Source organism: Gymnodraco acuticeps, unplaced genomic scaffold (assembly GCF_902827175.1).
Source record: "Gymnodraco acuticeps unplaced genomic scaffold, fGymAcu1.1, whole genome shotgun sequence".
Classification (NCBI taxonomy): domain Eukaryota; kingdom Metazoa; phylum Chordata; class Actinopteri; order Perciformes; family Bathydraconidae; genus Gymnodraco; species Gymnodraco acuticeps.
The window spans coordinates 112,473-133,565 of record NW_022992138.1 but is presented as its reverse complement, the minus strand read 5'-3'; the positions used below and the strand labels follow the sequence as shown (position 1 = coordinate 133,565).

Below are 21,093 nucleotides of genomic sequence, written 5' to 3'. Positions count from 1 at the left end.
CCCAGAGTATATGATGGGACCAAGGTGATGATGTAGTACATGGTTTTAATAATACTTTTGCTTTTCAATGTTTGCCATTTCAAACCAGGAGCTGGTTCAAATAATATTTGCCTTGATTTACGATATGTTCTCATTTGTTTTATCACTACAGTTTTGAAGCTTTTGTGCTTTTCCTTGCCATAGGGAAAATGAAAATGAATGAAATGTTCTCACTTGCTTGGTTTCAAAACAAATGCCATAATCTGTTCATTGGGGACCATAACATTAATGCTATTTTTCATTGCTGTTGCCGGCCACTATTGCTCATGTAAACCTACTACTGCTGCACCCCCTGTAATCCCAGATGCACCCCAAGTCATTTTGTTCTGGAACCGGGCCTGTACACGGCCATATACTAAACAAACTACAGAGCCCATTCCGTGTCCTGTTATTATTTCTTCTTCTGGTGATTTATCTGACGTCCAGCGCTCCGTCTTTTAACCTCTTTTCCTTTCTCTTTCTTGATCCTCCTTAGCAACCTTCATTATAGTCCTTGACAGTGGTCTGTACTGGATTAACAACGTGTCACATGTTAAGAATTTACTTATTTATCAAGCTATCAAATATGTTTTGCGGCTCCAGACAAAAAAATGTGTTGGAAAAGGGTGCAAAATGGCTCTTTTGGTAGTTTGGAGTAAGTCTGTAGATTTGTGTGTGTGTGTGTTTCATGTATAGGCCTCTCACGATAATTAATTTTGTTGGATATATTTTCCTTGAAATTATTGCGATAAACGATAATATTGTCGGCACCGTTGTATGACCATTTTAGACCACTGACATCATGATAATATATAATAATAATTCAAGTACATCCTTTCAAACGGCTAGTCACATCCTCATGTAAATGGAAATGTATCGAGGTCAGAAAAGTTATCGAGTTCATTTTTATTTATCATTTGATAAGTCAATTAATTGGTTATCGCGACAGGCCTATGCACACAATAAAACAGTGGAAACAAACATGTGTTTGACTTTCATTAGTGAATGAAACGTTGTGCCCTTTAAAGTCTGTGTCCAATATCGTGTATTTGTATATATATCCTATATATATGCTAAGGTCCCGCTACTGACACGATAGCAGTCATTTAGTGCGCATATGTATAATTAAACCCATGATATCAAAATCTCACTCCAGCCAGGAACCCAAAGTTGGCACCCCTGATTTATATTTGTAATATATAGCTTTACCTCTTTTTAAAGCTGCATTTATTTAAAAAATGCAAAAACTAAAGCACAACAAGATATGTCTCTTTTATTGTCACAGCCTGGACCTGGCTGATCGCCTCACTCCCTCACCTGTGTATATTTGCTCCCTGTTAATCACCTGCCTGGCCTCAATGAGCCTCAGCTGTCCCTAATGATTACTCCTCACCTGTGTATTTAGTCTGTGCTGTTTCCTTGGTCAGTGCCAGTTGGTCTTGTCTGTATAGCAGAAAGTGCTCCATTTTCTCTCCTGACGTAAGCTATTGTTCTAGCTGCTTAGCATTTGTACCACCTAGTTGGTTGTTTTTTTGTTGCTTCTTTAGTAGTTTTCCGCCAACACAGTTGGTTGTTTTTCGTTGCTTCCAGTCAGTACTTTTTTTTGATCATTGCCTGTTTTATTTTTACCTTTTGGATTAAACGCTTGACTAAAGACCTTTTTGCCTGGTTGTGCTCTTGAGTCCTATTTTTTTGCTTGTGCCCGTACTTGTGTCTGATAATTATGTGTCAGATGTGCAAGTGTCTAACTGGATGGACTCCATCTCTCTTTGAGCTTTGTGGTAGTGATTGTTTTGTCAAATTAATGGTCTCAAAGTTAACATTTAGAAAAACACAAAATGTTTATTTTAATTCCTGTAGTTGGCTAATAAGTAATATGGTAATCTCTGTTATTGCAGATGGCTGAACTTCAGGTAGACGATAACACAAGCAGCAGAATGACTTCATCAGCAGAGGTAAGTTACTTTAACTTTTAAAAGTAAAAATCCGGGTTAAATAATTATTCATATTTGAGTGAAAACAATGACATTCTGTTTTAAAGTTTAGCAGTCTAGAGTCCTGTTGATTTAAGTTTTCAGAATTGTTTACATGGTTACATTTGAGTCCAAACAATGAAGAATTAAAAAAGCATTCGTTATACTGAGTGAATCGTATTGGTTGCTAGGAAACATCTGGCAAAATCAATCAAAGATGTAAACAGGAAGTCACCTGTAGCAAATAGTGAGTGCTAAAGCTACAGTAGCATATGCGAGGAGATGTTAACATCTGATCATTCACATTTACTCAGAGGTGGGAGAAGTACTCAGATCTTGTACTTGGGTAAAAGGAGAAGTACTCAGATCTTGTACTTGAGTAAAAGGAGAAGTACCAGAGTGTAGGAATACTCTGCAGTGTTTCCCACAGATCTGAAATATACTTTGGGGGGTGGTGGTAGCGGGGGGGGTTGAGTTGATGTGCAACAACATTAACCTTTCTGTTGGTCGCTTGTTAGCAGACCCTTCACGCGATGGCAGAGCGAACAGGTACAGGCAGGGCCCATAATGATAGCCCTATAGTTTAAATCTACTACCCACACATGAACATATGGAAATGGGTTACTATTTAAAATATTTATAAATGTATTTAGGAACCTATCCATGTGATTTTTAATGGGGGTCGACCTCAAATCCTCTAGGGGGGTCCAGGGGCATGCCCCCCCGGTAAGATTTTATTTTTTATTTTGGAGTTAAATGCATCAATCTGGTGCATTTTGAGGGGAAAATAAAGAGACTAGATCTATGGAAACACCTATATTAAACAGAACTGTATACATTTCAATAATCATAAAATCATGGCCATAACCAATAACATACCATTTCCAATATGAAAAAAACACTGAAACTTGTTTATTAATTTATTTTTGGTTCATTTATAGTTGTGAGTGTGTCTGTGCTCCTGAACCAGCCTCTCCTGTCTCCCTCCTCTCCCTCCTCTCCCCCCTGCTCCTCTTTGAGGCAGCAGCAAAGACTAGTCAAGTTTTAAAATCTTACCTTTTTTCACCTAGTTAACTTTTTATTTATTTATTCATGCATATTTTACTAATCACATTACATTTCATTTAGCTGACGCTTTTATCCAAAGCGACTTATAATGACCGATTACAGGGACATTCTCCCTGGAGTAACTAAGGGCTAAGTGCCTTACTCAAGGGCAGACTAGTGGTGGTGTTCCTGGCGGGATTTGAACTCACAGCCTTCCGATCTTCAGCCCACCTCACTATCCATTAGACCAGGGGTGGGGAACCTTTTTCCTCTCAAGGGCCATTTCAATTTTTACAATATCCTCAGAGGGCCGTACAAATTATTGACCTCTGCTTAAAATAACTAAAATCACAGCCCATTCATTTCATTCTGTGCAAAGAAAAAGCAAACTCTTAACCCAGATATCTCACCATGACTCGCGTATGCATGCACGGTGTGGCGTGACCACCAAAACAGAAAGATATGGACACAAGATGTGTGCAAATGTATTTAGTTTCCTATCCAAGAAGATTTTTTTTAAATGTTGAAGTTAAAAGCATCAATCTGGTGCACTTTGAGAGCAACATGAAGAGATCTATGGAAACATCTCTCAACACCCATATGAAACAGAACTGGAAGCAGATTTATTTTTCTTTATGAATATTTTACAAATCACTTTGTACCTGTTTACTTTATTCTCTTATTTTTTTATAACTATAATGATCATATAAAGATGTGTCTTTCTTTACCTCACTGGTTGTAGAAAAAGCTTCTTATATTCGTTAGCATAGCTAGCTAACCAGATGCTAATAACAACAAAGTTATTGACTGTATGATCAGTATGACGGATGAACAGATCGCCACTGGGCTTTCAACTAAAGACACAGCCACGCAGAAACTGCGGCATCTGTACGGCTCCTTATGGGTACCGTGCTGGAGAGACGTTCTGGTGCTCTCCGTCAGAACTGCATCCCTGTCAGTCGAGACATATACCACGTGATGACACGTTACACTCGTGTTGTGTTCAAGGACCCTGACCTTGGCCAGGAAAAACAGGCACTCGCTTGTTTAATTTGTTTTCGGTCTAGATTTCTTACATTTTTTTCTTTTTTGCGTGTGTTTATAAATTACCTCGAGGGCCGTACCAAATTGTCTCGAGGGCCGTATGCGGCCCGGAGGCCGGAGGTTCCCCACCCCTGCATTAGACCAATCACTACCCTCTCAAATGGAAATATGTGTTTACATAAATGGTGACCACACCGTTTGAGACCCACTGAGAACTTAGACTGTTAACTATCTAAACACTCGGAGAGTCCTTTACCTCACCTGAGCTGAGGTTATCCCGAGCTTGAATGACACACAGAGACCAATCAAGGGCTTTGATTTATGATCTGTATGACAGTGGCCATGTTGGCAGGCCACATCATGTGGACAGCCAGTCACCCTGTGTGAGGCAGGCCACTTAACAGGCCAGAAGGAGGCGAGATCAGAGCAAGGGAGCGAGGGATCATTGTCCACAAGTTAATCGATCGCAGATGGCGTCGTGGTCACGGACGAATACAAAAAAAAATTATAAAAAAAAAAAAAAACCCTAATGGGTCGCGAAATATACTTGGGCGGCCGTTAATATACATGGGCGGCCCGCCCAAGTATAGTCTGTGTGGGAAACCCTGCTCTGTTACAGTAAAAGTCCTGCATTCAAAATGTTCCTCAAGTAAAAGTACACAAGTATTCTCATCAAAATATAGTGAAAGTAGCGACAGTAAAAGTAGTCGTTGTGCAGATTGGTCCATTTCAGAATAATATATATGATATTTTTTATAATGATTGATCATGAAAGTGTTCTCAAAGCTGGTGAAGGTGCAGCTAGTTTGAATGACTTTGTATACTGCAGGGTAGCTGGTGGATTTACTCCAGGTGGAACTAAAGTCTGATTTAACACTTGGTTATATTTCACATCATTCATCCACATCTGTGAAGTAACTAAAGGTATTAAATACATGTAGTGGAGTAGAAGTACAAAGTAGCATAAAATGGATTACCTCAACATTGTACTTAAGTACAGTACCTGAGTAAATGTACTTCCTACCTCTGAATTTACTGATATAATGTGATCATTTAATGTTCATTATTTTCAAATTCACGGTGTAGATATTGTAATAGCTAGTGATACCTGGATACTATAACTAATTTATAAAACAATGAAATTAGTTTGTGTGCTTCAACCCTTTTAGTTTTTTGTATTTAGCTATAGATAACTCTAACCTTATAACAGATAAAGTATTCAATATTCCATCATGATATTGGTTGAAGAAAACACTTTAGATTTAGCATGTTTTGAATAATATTTAAAAAATGTTTCTGTGAGAGCCAACCCCTTTGTATTTATTTTAAAAATAACAACAAATCATTCTGAATCAAACAACCAATCAGTGCGTCCTTGTTGTTTTGTTGTATCAAGTTAATGGGTATTTATACTTCTTCTTTATTCAGCGGTATTTTAGGCTACAACGAGTCAGAATGCATTCTCGGGTTTCATTAAAAACCTTCATATGTGTCATACACTTGTGTCACTTTCTCTGTTGATTTATTTTTTTGTTTTATAGGAAGAGACCTGCAAAAACCAAGATAGGCTTTATGATGAGGGGGAGAAGAGTATCATCAGAGAACAGCTGGATCAACATCAGGCTACAGCCACAATAGGAAAACCGCACACCTGTGACCAGTATGAGAAGAGTTTCTGGAGTTCAGGGATAATGAAGCGCCACCAAAGTACCCACACTGGAGAAAATCCTTTCACCTGTGACCAGTGTGGGAAGAGCTTTAACCAGTCAGGCAATTTGAAGATTCACAAGCGAATCCACACTGGAGAAAAACCTTTCACCTGTGACCAGTGTGAGAAAAGTTTTAGCAGGTCTGACTCATTGAAGATCCACCAGCGAACCCACACTGGAGAAAATCTTTTCACCTGTGACCAGTGTGAGAAAAGTTTTAGCAGGTCTGACTCATTGAAGATCCACCAGCGAACCCACACTGGAGAAAAACCTTTCACCTGTGACCAGTGTGAGAAAAGTTTTAGCAGGGCAGGCTATTTGAAGATTCACAAGCGAATCCACACTGGAGAAAAACCTTTCACCTGTGACCAGTGTGGGAAGAGCTTTAACCAGTCAGGCGATTTGAAGATTCACAAGCGAATCCACACTGGAGAAAAACCTTTCACCTGTGACCAGTGTGAGAAAAGTTTTAGCAGGTCTGACTCATTGAAGATCCACCAGCGAACCCACACTGGAGAAAATCCTTTCACCTGTGACCAGTGTGAGAAAAGTTTCACGGACTCAGGCTCATTGAAGCGCCACCAGATAATCCACACTGGAGAAAATCTTTTCACCTGTGACCAGTGTGAGAAGAGTTTCACGGACTCACGCTCATTGAAGCGCCACCAGATAATCCACACTGGAGAAAAGCCTTTCACCTGTGACCAGTGTGGGAAGAGCTTTAGCCAGTCAGGCCATTTGAAAATTCACCAGCGAACCCACACTGGAGAAAAACCCTACTCCTGTGACCAGTGTGAGAAAAGTTTCACGGACTCACGCTCATCGAAACGCCACCAGCGAATCCACTCCTTTGACCAGTGGAAGAAAGAGTTCAGTGACTCATACAGTGTGAAGCTCCACCAGCCTACCCACACTTGAGAAAAACCTGACATCTGTGCTCACTGTGAAGAGTTTCAGAGAACCAGACCACATGGGAGAACACTTTCACTAGTGCACTGAGACTGTTCAGAAAGAGTGAGGTGGATTGTTTGACACAACTCGCTGTTAAAAGATGTTGTGGTGATTTCAAATGTTCTCAATAATATTCAAATGCATGCACTTCAGTTGTCAACTTGTTTTGTTCTTTTCACAGCAAATACACACAAAGCTCCCTAAAGAACAAGCCACCACAGTCACTTAAATATAAGAATGTTATAAATATGTGGTAATTTAACAACAAGCTAAAGCCTACTGATTTCTAAAAGTGTGCATAGAGCCTTTAGTCTCATAAAAGCTGGATAGAGCGTCACTTTGAACCATAAACTATTACTGTTGCTGACTGTACTCATTCTGGCCATTTTACCATCAGAAAGAGGTTCCACAGGGGTCTATCCTTGGTCCATTCATGTTTACATTAGATGTTACTTAACTTTTTCCAGTAGCCAGACTTTTCTCTGTTGGGGAGGTTTGTAAGGCTCTAAAGGGCCTAGACCCCAATAATGGTGAATGATCAAAGCAAAGAATATTTAAGCTTGAACAACATTCTATCTCCTCACCAGTCAGGCTTTAGGAAGCAGAACAGTAACGGCTGCTTTGAAAGTAGTGAGCAAAGAGCTACTGTGCTGCCCTTTTTATAGACTTATCCAATGCATTTGATACTGTGGACCATGGCATTCTATGCCAGAAGTTACCCCATATAGGCCCGTCTGACCAAGCTGTTGGTTGGTTTTCAAACTATCTTTCATATTGCAAGCAATGTGTATAATTCAGCAGTCTCTCCTCAAGCTTTCTTCATGTGCCCAGAGGTGTTCCTCAAGGTTCGGTCTTGGGACCCACCCTTTTTTACAATTTATATAAATGATGTGTGTCAACATATTGATGCCTCTGTACATCTATATGCAGATGATACTGATCTATACTGTTGTGCTAGCACTGTTGCCCTTGCATTTGAACGTCTGCAGTCTGCTTTTGTCACTTTTCAGTCACACCTGTTCCACCTCAGAATAAAAACAATTGGACAACCATTTCTTTAGATAAACCCCCGAACCAATGAGGACCGCCTGGATCCTCCTCCTCGTGACAGACCCTTTGTTTTTAAAAACGTATTTTGACCTCCCCGCCCTGTGTCAGTGGTAAAGATCACCGTCTCTGTCCTCTTCAGGCGGGGGTGCAGTCAGCTTTCGTCTCCGATCAGGGGCAGGGTTATGAGTACTAGGTATGGGAGGGGGAGAGGCTTTAACCGTTCAGGAGGTAGACCACCAGCTCGTAGGTGGAGATTACGATAGTAGTAGTAACAATGCTGTTTCAATCACATTAGTATGCATGAAAAGTGACAGGTGGACACGCCCCCAATTATGCAAATGAGCTAAGTCCCGTCTCCCATTGTTCGAGATCCTTTGATGGGTGTTATAACAGGTAGGTGTGAAAAGCCCCCCTGTGTAGTGCCTTTGTTGTCTAATTCTTTGATGTGTTGATTAAGGCAGTCTCTTTGAAGTTATGCTGTCTGGCCCCTGTCTCCCCACACCCCTTTGTTGTCTAATTCTTTGATGTGTTGATTAAGGCAGTCTCTTTGAAGTTATGTTGTCTGGCCCCTGTCCCCTCACACCCCTTTGTAGTCTAGTCCTTTGATGTTATAGCAGGTAGGTGTGATATAAGCCTCTGATGTTAATCTAGGTGTTGATTAAGGCAGTCTCTTTGAAGTTATGCTGTCTGGCCCCTGCCCCTCAGAGCCCTTTGTTGTGTAATCTAATTAGCCTTTGATGTTTGCCCTTTGATGTGAGGTGTTATAACAGGCAGGTGTGATTTCACACTGGTGTGTTATAAGCCTTTGATGTTAATCTAGGTGTCTCTTTGAAGTTATCCGTGAGACTGTCTACCCGCCCCCTCCCAGCCCAGGCCTCTCCCCCTTTTTCTCCACCCCCTCCTTATGGCTATGACGCCAGCAGATAGTGGGGGTGGAATTAGATGAAAATAGAAATATGCTCAAACTAAATCAAAAGACAGTCATTTCCACTTACCAAGTCACCTTTCAAAAAATAAAAATGGCAAGAGACGCCTCGAATTGGGTTTAATCAGCCTGTGACAACTTACCGCCATCCGTCCGGAGCGCCAGTCAAGAAACGAATGCAGCAGCAGTGCGGGGGTCAGACGCCTACAGCCGAAAGATCTGTGCACAAACTTATCTCGTGCCCTCTTTTGTTCATGTGCGCGCGTTCATGTGTGCTGGAGGAGGGGCTCTGTCAGGAAATACGCTCAATCTAAATCTTTGTCCGAAGGAATCAAACTCGTCCTTATTGGGACTTTGGGAGGGGTCTTTTTCTTTCTTTTAATGGGTGATCTGTCAAAGGGTATGCTGTCAATCATTCTTAAATCTGCTCAGCTTTTGGAGCAAGGGAATATTTCGCTCTGCAGCTGGATGAGAGCACGGATGTAGCAAATGTCGCAGAATTGCTTGCATACATCAGATTTATATCAGAAGACAACTTTGTTGAGGAAATATTATTTTGCAAAGCACTGGAAGAGACATTTTCCAAGTTTTAGATGAGTACATCTAAAACAGTGACCGGCAAAAAAAGCGGAGTGACAGCTTTGATCAGGCGGAAGGCCCCACATGTAGTGGCAACGCACTGCATGCTCCATCGCGAGGAACTTGTTGCTAAGCGTATTTTGTGTAACGAGATGGGCGCAAAGTTTGAGGTGTTACTGCTCCACTCCAACGTGCGCTGGCTTTCCCGTGGGGCGGTGCTGAATTGTGTTTTTGAACTGCGAAGGGAGATCAGTGAATTCCTCTCCTCTGAAAATCATCAACTGGCTGGCCGTTTTTCAAATGCCTCATGGCTCCGGAAACTTGCATACTGTTTCACTCCCTCAGTACTGGCTGTATGTCAAAAAAGGCTATCCCGCTCTGGCTGAGAGGGCTCTCAAATCCTTTCTTCTATTTGCCACCACATACCTCAGCGAGTCTGTTTTCAATACTTTCAATGTAGAAAAGCCAAAGCGCAGAGGACGTTTGCAAGTGGACAATGACAAACCTAAAACCTAGGATTGATAAACTGTGTAGGAGCCACCAAGCCCACCCCTCCCACTAGTGAGGGAACAGGTATGAGACACACATAGTGCAATGACAAGGGCTGTTGTTTATATATATATATATATATAGATATGAATATAAATATGTTTATTGTTAATATTACTGTTGAATATTATATATAATATTAAAAAGGTATAAATAGCTTTCAAAAATGCTAAAAAATATGTTAATTGTTCATATTACTGTTCAAAATTATATAATAATATAAAGAAATAACTCACTTTAAAAATGCTTTAAAAATATGTTTACTGTTGATATTACTATTTCATATTGTGTTAAGAATGTGTATAACAGAAGACACAATGAATGTAATGAATGACAAACAAAAGATAAATACAAAAAATGTTTAGAAGAATAACTAATTATTAATACAAATATATATTAAGAAAATGTATTAAGATGTATGATTAATTTGTCATATTTTCCATCATAAAGTAAATTAAAAAAATGGCAACAGGGGGGGTCCCCGACAGAGGATAATGCTATATGGGGGTCCTTGGCATGGCAAAGTTTGGGAACCCCTGCTCTAATATTACTCTCTGTTGATTTGTTGTTTTGTTTTATAGGAAGAGACCTGAAAAAACCCAGATAGACTTTATGATGAGGGGGAGAAGAGTATCATCGGAGAACAGCTGGATCAACATCAGTCTACAGCAGGGGTGCCCAACCAGTCGATCGCGGGGAGATTCCCAGTCGATCGCGAGATGTGTCTAAAAATAGAACAACAATATTCTGTTTTATCGTTAATGTCCTATAACATAATCTTCCTGTGCCAGAATAATGCACTTGAACGCATCAAAGCTTTGTGATTGGCCGGTGTGACCCCATGTGTTGGAGCGTGGCTGGTTGGCAGTGGTCACTATTTCGCTGACGTTGTCCGTGTCAACAGGAGTGACAGTCCGCACACACACAAGACCGCAATTATGGCAGAAGCAAAAAAGCCCAAAATATATAATTGTCACTCCGAGTGGGAGGATGATTATTTTTGTATCTATTCCAATTCAAAGTCCATCTGTCTCATCTGCAATGCGAGCGTGGCTTTATCGAAGAAGGGTCATTTAGGAGCGGCATTTCAAAACAGTGCACAAACGCTACGAGACGGAATTCCCTCCTAATTCTGCTCTACGCTCCAAAAGGGGAGGGATTCATTATAATTATTGTACAAAATGGTATAATAATGCAAACTTAAATTGATTATAGTCTATCATCAATTCAGGTTAAGAAACTAGTGTTGCTTGCATTCTATTTTAAAAGGCATTTCTTTTTATACTCTACTAAAATACAACAAAAAAAGGGTTTGATTCTATTGATTTTGTCTTTTTTATTGCACTTTGGCAGCAGATTCCTGTGACCTTCAGATCTGAGTTGTCTTAATAAGCCTAATTTATACTTTTGAAGCAACACTATTTTTATATAATGGCAAAGAAAGGGTTCAGAGTCTTTTCTTGTTTTCCCTGTGTCATATGTGGCAGCACTGTTCAATGTTTCTTGAAAACATTACCCACTGTAGTATGTGACGTGTGAATAAACTCCAACTCTGTATCAACAACACTGTTGTGTAACTTCAGTTAAATACTTGTAGGCCTATGTGTGTAGATTAGAAAGAGGTAAGATAAAGGATCTGCAGTATTTTATGAAGTATTCATCGTACAAAGGTCAGTTTTATACAAGTAGAAGTGTGTATTTACCTGGTATTAGGCTGGCTACGCCTCTCTATTTGGACTGGTAGATCTCGGCAGACTGGCAACTTTAAAAGTAGCTCTCGGTTCAAAAAAGGTTGGGCACCCCTGGTCTACAGCCACGATAGGAAAACCACACACCTGTGACCAGTGTGAGAAGAGTTTCTGGGGTTCAGGGAATTTGAAGAACCACAAAAATACCCACACTGGAGAAAAACCCTTTCACCTGTGACCAGTGTGAGAAGAGCTTTAGCCGGTCAGCCGAATTGAAGGTCCACCAGTAAACCCACACTGGAGAAAAACCCTACTACTGTAACCAGTGTGAGAAGAGCTTTAGCAGGTCAGGCGATTTGAAGGTCCACCAGTAAACCCACACTGGAGAAAAACCCTACTCCTGTGACCAGTGTGAGAAAAGTTTCACGGACTCACGCTCATTGAAGCGCCACCAGCGAATCCACTCCTTTGACCAGTGGAAGAAAGAGTTCAGTGACTCATACAGTGTGAAGCTCCACCAGCCTACCGACACTGGAGAAAAACCTGACGTCTGTGCTCCCTGTGAAGAGTTTCAGAGAACCAGACCACATGGGAGAACACCTTCACTAGTGCACTGAGACTGTTCAGAAAGAGTGAGGTGGACTGTTTGACACAACTCGCTGTTAAAGGATGTTGTGTGGATTTAAAAAAGTTGTTCAAATATTCTCAATAATATTCAAATGCATGCACTTCAGTTGTCAACTTGTATTTTTTTCAACAGCAATAACACACACAAAGCTCCCTAAAGAACAAGGCACCACAGTCACTTAAAGGGGACCTATCATGCAAAATGCACTTTTGTACGTCTTTTATACATGAATATGTGTCCCCGGTGTTTCAGGGAACTCACCAAGTGTCAGAAAACACAACCCTCTCTCTTTTTCTGCAAATACCCAAATCTCTAAAAACGGGGCTGCAACGGAGCTGATACAGACTTGAAATTGTTCTGACGTCAGAAACAGGGAGCTCCGCCTATATGGGCAACTCTCCACCTATCAGGGGAATGGGGAGTTTGGCAACGGCCATTGCCGCTCAAAAGCACTGGAGACGCTGTAGTACATATGCCAGGCCTGTAAGTGGCGCTGTAGTCTGCTACAAAAGCAGCGAAGAAGACTTCTCAGAATCAGTCCTTGCAAAAACAGGGCTGGAAAAGAGCAAATAGAGCGAAATGAGGCATGGCTAAAATGCATGATCTCTTTGGTATTTTGAAAAAAAAACTTCATAGACATTTTTTATATAGGTATGGCCCTACAATATATTATTCAAATTTAGCATGATAGGTCCACTTTAAATGTGATAATGTTATACATATGTGGTAATTTAACAACAAGCTAAAGCCTACTGATTTCTAAAAGTGTGCAGAGAGCCTTTAGTCTCATATAAGCTAGATAGAGCGTCGCTTTGAAACATAAACTATTACTGTTGCTGACTGTACTGATTCAGGCCATTTTACCATCAGAAAGAGGTTCCACAGGGGTCTATCCTTGGTCCATTCATGTTTACATTAGATGTTACTATTAGAGTATTCGTTATTCTCGCGTCCAGGAGAGAAGCTTAGGATAAATGAGACCAATGGAGTCTCTGGCATAAGGTTCAAATGGGTACTTTAATTAAAATGGCACGGTAATGTTACAGGCAGAAGATGGTTCTGTGGGAGAGAGAAGCTGCAGCTCCCTCTCGCGGCCGTGGAGAAGAGACTCCACACACATTCTTTGGGGACGGGTGGTGCAGTGGTCTGTGCATCCGATCATCAGATCAAGGGGGAGTGCTGGGGAACTCCAGTTCGAAACCCGCTCCTGCCGCCACTGCGTCAGGCCGTTGTGTCCTTGGGCAAGACACTTCACCCAGATTTGCTCCTGTGGGTATTGTCCACAGTACATGTATAATACCAATGTGTACTTGTAAAAGCGCCTCGATGACCTCGAGGCGTGAAGATGGACGGTGTGGCGCAGTGCGCTGTGCAATGATCAAGGGGTGAAACCCGCCGCTGCTGCGTCTGTAAAGCCGGTGTGTCCTTGGGCAAGACACTTCACCTGAACTTGCTCCTGTGGGTATTGTCCACAGTATCTGACCATTGCATGTATGATATATGTGTAATGTGTGTATATGTAAAGCGCTTTGAGTCATTGAAAAAGCGAATTATTAATTAATTACATTCGTCTTTCCCGCTTGCCCGATATCGCGCATAACAGAGGATTCAGACATTCTATCTTCATTGTAAACATGTAAACATGCCTTTTCTCCTCATACTCTCATTTTTATTTAATCAATTTTAACGACTGCAATCATTTGTTTAATAATACTGGAAATACTTTACGACAGTTATCATTTACGGTAGTTCCGGATGTTGTCATACCAACTCACGTCTGTAAACAAAACTTATTAAAATAACTGTCCCTTCATTTAATATTCAGCAATAGTAATATCTCGATGTATATAGATGTAGTGTTAAAGTCAGTAGGCTTTGGTGTGCAATACTCCGTGTACATTCACATCTCTAGAATGGTGATATTAGGCACATGCTAAATGCTAACAGGAGATGAAGGATTTTCAGAATAAAAGCTTGGCATTAAGATTGTGCGAGAACTTCTGGTTTTTCAGAATAAAACAGCATTTAAGCTGATGGTATGTTTAAACTAAATTATGCCATAAAACATTGATTTTAATTTCTAACATTACATAACCTTTTCCAGTAGCCACACTTTCTCCTTCGACCCCTTCTCTGTTGGGGAGGTTTGTAAGGCTCTAAAGGTCCTAGAGCCCAATAAATCAGCAGGCGATCTCCCCCCTTGTTTCTTACGTCTAGCTGCAGATATTATAGCCCAACCAGTGTGTCAAGTTTTTAATCTTTCTATAACAAACAATGTCATTCCAGATGTTGGGAAAACTGGAAATGTTCTCCCCTTATTGAAAGGTGGTGATCCCATGGTGATGAATAATTACAGACCAATTTCCAAGGCTGGTGAATGATCAAATCAAAGAATATTTAAGCTTGAACCACATTCTATCTCCTCACCCTTCAGGCTTTAGGAAGCAGCACAGTACAGTAACGGCTGCTTTGAAAGTAGTAAATTACATTGTTGAAGGCTTGGACGCAAAGAGCTACTGTGCTGCCCTTTTTATAGACTTATCCTACACATATGATACTGTGGACCATGGCATTCTATGCCAGAAGTTACCCCATATAGGCCTGTCTGACCAAGCTGTTGGTTGGTTTTCAAACTATCTTTCAAATCGCAAGCAATGTGTACAATTCAGCGGTCTCTCCTCAAGCTTTCTTAATGTGCCCAGAGGTGTTCCTCAAGGTTCGGTCTTGGGACCCACCCTTTTTACAATTTATATAAATGATGTGCGTCAAAATATTGATGCCTCTGTACATCTATATGCAGATGATACTGTTCTATACTGTTGTGCTAGCACTGCTGCCCTTGCATTTGAACGTCTGCAGTCTGCTTTTGACACTTTTCAGTCACACCTGTTCCACCTCAGGTTGGTGTAAAATTCAGACAAGACAAAAGTCATGTTGTTTTCCAAGAAGAAAAAGTTACCAACTGTTCTTCCCTGCATCGTGTCTGCACAGCATAACCCCATTGCATCTGTTAACACCTACAGATACTTAGGCATCACTATAGATGAAAACCTCATATTGACAATCTTTTAAGGAAACTGAAACTGGGATTTTTTTTTAGAAACAAGGCCTGCTTCTCCACAAGTGCTAGGAAATGGCTTGTAGCTGCCACATTTTTGCTGCTCTTGGACTACGGGGATGTTGTGTACATGAACGCCTCAGCTCACTCCCTTCATCTGCTGGATGCTGTTCACCATGGGGCTTTGAGGTTCATAACCAACTGTAAATCCCTCACACACCATTGCACACTGTACTCTTTAGTTAACTGGATATCACTATCAATGCGCAGATCTCTGCACTGGTACAAATTCATCAATACCGCTATGCTTGGACTGCTGCCCCTCTACATATCCACTTACATATCACACAAAAAGTACAGCTATAGACTACGATCTCAAAATTACATCACTCTGTCCGTCCCCTCAGTATCACCGAGCTTGGGAAAAATCCATATCATACTCTGCCCCCTCAACCTGGAACACACTTCAGCAGGATAAAAGTATACTTCGGGACAATGGTGGATTTTGCATACAATTAGTGCTGGGGGGAAACGATTATTTTGAAAACGATTAATCGGGCGATTATTTGATCGATTAGTCGACTAATCTAACGATTATTTTTCTGTTGTTCAATTCATAAAAAACGTAATGTAAAAAAAACGTAATGTAAACATTTTTTTTTCACAATACTGTGTCTCAGGGGATCTTAATATTTAAAAACCTATTAATGTGTTATCCCAGATTAACGGAAATAATCTCAGCTAATTGACGATACAAACCATGTTTACCAAAACAAAACACAAGTCTCATAAGAAGCATCTAAATGACCCCTGAACGAAAAATGCTAACGGACATTGGCACAGAACTCAAGATAAAAGTACCCTTATTACTTATCGTAGCTGCACATACAATATATCCGATTAAAGCTGAGACTCCACAGATTATGTAGGTATATAGTATCATCACTGAGTGATCCGGACTCGCGACAGGGGAAGCAAATACAGTCATCACAACACGTACCTTCACAGAGCTTCTCGGGAGATCGTCTCACCACCGTAATCTGATCAAAAGACGTGTTCAATGGCAATAAAATGAGAAAAAATGCGGCTGAATCGGTTAATCCATAGGTTTTTAACGTCTATGTATAAAAAAATGATTGAATTTATAATCCATAATTCCATTTTATGTAAAAATCGGAGAGCAAATGCTAGCTGCTAATGGTAGCCACCACAGCTAGCTGCTGCTTCTGCTAGGCTATGCAGCAGTCTCAGTGAGATATAAATATATAAATATCTTTGCGTTTTGGACTAACTTTAAAATATTCCCATGCTTTTGAAGACCTAGGGCGAGATGTTTTCGTTTGGGGGCTTCGTGCGCAATCCTGTGAGGAGGAGGTGGTAGCCGTTTCAGTCTCCATTGTGTTTGAAGTGCGATTGCGAACTGCTTGTTGCTTTGGGTGACCCACGTGTGTGTAGCGGAAATATGTCGTCGACGATATTTTGAAGTCGACGCAACGCTACAGCACTACATACAATACATCAAAGTAACATACACAGCACAACCCTCTATTTAAGTTTGAGGGAACAGATGACACAAATACATACAACAACAAAGACAAATCAAAATAAAACTTGAATTGGAACCTTTGAATTGTGTTACCATGGAAACACCAGTACATATTTCAAACCTGACCCACGTGAAGACGTCCATCAACCGGCACGAGTTATTGAAACTACTTTCACGGTAAGAAAAACAGCGTTTCTGCAGCTGGGTCGTTTCTATGTGATGTTTACGGGAGCTATTGTTTGGCTGGCAGAGGGAGATTTATTTTACTCTTTCAAACTTATTTTGATATTTTATGAAAATAGAGTTTGTTGTTCTGCATGTTGGATACTGGGACTGAAATGTATGTTTCTCTGCACAAGACTGACTTATTGTCTTCATTTATATTTGTGATATATAGCTTTACCTCTTTTTAAAGCTGCATTTATTTAAAAATTGCACAAACTAAAGCACTACAAGATATGTCTCTATTATGTGTCAGATGTGCAAGTGTCTAACTGGATGGACTCCATCTCTCTTTGAGCTTTGTGGTAGTGATTTTTTTTGTCAAATGAATGGTCTCAAGGTTAACATTTAGAAAAACACAAAATGTTTATTTTAATTCCTGTAGTTGGCTAATAAGTAATATGGTAATCTCTGTTATTGCAGATGGCTGAACTTCAGGTAGACGATAACACAAGCAGCAGAATGACTTCATCAGCAGAGGTAAGTTACTTTAACTTTTAAAAGTGAAAATCCGGGTTAAATAATTATTCATATTTGAGTGAAAACAATGACATTCTGTTTTAAAGTTTAGCAGTCTAGAGTCCTGTTGATTAAGTTTTCAGAATTGTTTACATGGTTACATTTGAGTCCAAACAATGAAGAATTAAAAAAGCAAAAGCAAAAGTGAAAATCCTGGTTAAATAATTATTCATATTTGAGTGAAAACAATGAAGAATTAAAAAAGCATTCGTTATACTGAGTGAATCATATTGGTTGCTAGGAAACATCTGGCAAAATCAATCAAAGATGTAAACAGGAAGTCACCTGTAGCAAATAGTGAGTGCTAAAGCTAAAGTAGCATATACAAGGAGATGTTAACATCTGATCAATCACATTTACTCAGAGGTGGGAGAAGTACTCAGGACTTGTACTTTAGTAAAATTAGAAGAACTCAGATCTTGTGCTTGACTAAAAGTAGAAGTACTCAGATCTTGTACTTGAGTAAAAGGAGAAGTACTCAGATCTTGTACTTGAGTAGAAGTACTCAGATCTTGTTCTTGACTAAAAGTAGAAGTACTCAGATCTCAAGTAAAAGTAGAAGTACTCAGATCTTGTACTTAGTAGAAGTATCAGAGTGAAGGAATACTCTGTTACAGTAAAAGTCCTGCATTCAAAATGTTCCTCAAGTAAAAGTAGAAAAGTATTCTCATCAAAATATAGTGAAAGTAGCGACAGTAAAAGTAGTGATTGTGCAGATTGGTCCATTTTAGAATAATATATATGATATGTTTTATAATGATTGATCATGAAAGTGTTCTCAAAGCTGGTAAAGGTGCAGCTAGTTTGAATGACTTTGTATACTGCAGGGTAGCTTGTGGATTTACTCCAGGTGGAACTAAAGTCTGATTCAACACTTGATTAGATTTCACATCATTCATCCACATCTGTAGAGTAACTAAAGGTATTAGATACATGTAGTGGAATAAAAGTACACAATTTACCTCTGAACTGTAGTGGAGTAGAAGTACACAGTAGCATAAAATGGAAATACTCAAGTCAAGTAAAAGTACCTCCAAATTGTACTTAAGTACAGTACAGTAGAGTAAATGTACTTCCTACCTCTGAATTTAATGATATAATGTGATCATTTAATGTTCATTATTTTCAAATTCACGGTGTAGATATTTGAATAGCTAGTGATACCTGGATACTATAACTAATTTATAAAACAATGAAACAAGTTTGTGTGCTTCAACCCTTTTAGTTGTTTGTATTTAGCTATAGATAACTCTAACCTTACAACAGATAAAGTATGCAATTTTCCATCATGATGGTTGAAAAAAACTTAGCATTGTTTGAATAATATTTAAAAAAATGTCTCTGTGAGAGCCAATCCCTTTGTATTCATTTAAAAATAACAACAAATCATTCTGAATCAAACAACCAATCAGTGCGTCTTTGTTGTTTAGTTGTATCAAGTTAATGGGTATTTATACTTCTTCCTTTATTCAGCGGTATTTTAGGCTACAACGAGTCAGAATGCATTCTCGGGTTTCATTAAAAACCTTACTTTACTTCTGTCACGTCCATTTTTAACTTGCATCAAGACATTCCTATGTGTCCTAATACACTTGTGTCACTTTCTCTGTTGATTTGTTGTTTTGTTTTATAGGAAGAGACCTGCAAAAACCCGGATAGACTTTATGATGAGGGGGAGAAGAGTATCATCGGAGAACAGCTGGATCAACATCAGTCTACAGCCAAGATAGGAAAACCACACACCTGTGACCAGTGTGAGAAGAGTTTTGTGAATTCTGGCAATTTGAAGATTCACCAGCGAACCCACACTGGAGAAAAACCTTTCACCTGTGACCAGTGTGAGAAGAGCTTTAACCACTCAGGCAATTTGAAGATTCACCAGCGAATCCACACTGGAGAAAAACCTTTCACCTGTGACCAGTGTGGGAAGAGCTTTAACCACTCAGGCAATTTGAAGATTCACCAGCGAATCCACACTGGAGAAAAACCTTTCACCTGTGACCAGTGTGGGAAGAGCTTTAACCAGTCAGGCAATTTGAAGATTCACCAGCGAATCCACACTGGAGAAAAACCTTTCACCTGTGACCAGTGTGGGAAGAGCTTTAACCAGTCAGGCTATTTGAAGATTCACCAGCGAATCCACACTGGAGAAAAACCTTTCACCTGTGACCAGTGTGGGAAGAGCTTTAACCAGTCAGGCTATTTGAAGATTCACCAGAGAATCCACACTGGAGTAAAACCCTACTCCTGTGACCAGTGTGAGAAGACTTTCAGGGACTCAGACTCATTGAAGCGCCACCAGATAAAACACTCCTTTGTCCAGTGGAAGAAAGAGTTCAGTGACTCATACAGTGTGAAGCTCCACCAGCCTACCCACACTGGAGAAAAACCTGACGTCTTGGCTCACTGTGAGAAGAGTCTCAGAGAACCAGACCACATGGTAGAACACCTTCACTAGTGCACTGACTGTTCAGCAAGAGTGAGGTGGACTGTTGGACACAACTCACTGTTAAAATATGTTGTGTGGATTTTAAAAGTTGTTCAAATGTTCTCAATAATATTCAAATGATGCACTTAAGTTATCAACTTGTATTTGTTTCCACAGCAAACACACACACAAAGCTCCCTAAAGAACATAGCACTGCAGTCACGTAAATGTAATAATGTTATAAATATGTGGTAATTTAACAACAAACTAAAGCCTACTGATTTATAAAAGTGTGCATAGAGCCTTTAGTCTCATAAAAGCTGGATAGAGCGTCACTTTGAACCATAAACTATTACCGTTGCTGACTGTACTCATTCAGGCCATTTTACCATCAGAAAGAGGTTCCACAGGGGTCTATCCTTGGTCCATTCATTTTTTCATTAGATATAACATTAATCTTTCTAATCAATATTTTAATGTCAATATTTTTGCTGATGCCGACGCTTTATCACAACCATTAAATGTCAACAGCTAAACAGATGTCTGTGAATTATATAAAAAAATAACATCTTTAGAAATCTTCAGAATATAGACAGGAATACAACTTGAAAGTATTGTAGGTGAAAATGTCTTCCTCTAATTTCAACGACCTTTAAATATATTGTAACAATCTATATAGCTATATATTTTGTAAGACACTACGGGTCAATACCTTTATATATACAGTCTATGGTCAATACATGTTAAGGTAATACACATCACCATGAAACCTCAGTTATTAAATTGCATTAAGAGAAATATATTTTGTATGATACTGTACGTTAGTAAAATAAACTCCTCATAGTGTACATATCAACTAAACTCCAAATAAATAAAGGTTACGCTAACAGGCTAAACTAGTCTCATCACTTTGACGAATTGCAGAGAAAGAGTACGAGCTGAAGTTCCATGATGTTTTATAAAGAAAATAAAACCAAACGTTACTAAAGAAAGATTATACGTGCTACAGAAAACACCCGAGGCAGCTCACCTTCTTCGTCATCTAAACCTCGGGATACAATAGGTGGACTAAATACCATTAATTAAACCATACCCAGGTAACAATTGCTGTGTGAGGTGCAAACAATTAATTATAATAATATAATTAATAATGACTAAA

At 39.7% G+C, this 21,093-nt stretch overlaps 1 pseudogene; it reads left to right on the top strand.

The window, feature by feature from the left end:
* Positions 1-20,800, top strand: part of LOC117538273 — a 66,173-nt pseudogene extending 45,373 nt beyond the window's left edge.
* The last annotated feature ends 293 nt before the right edge of the window (positions 20,801-21,093 follow it).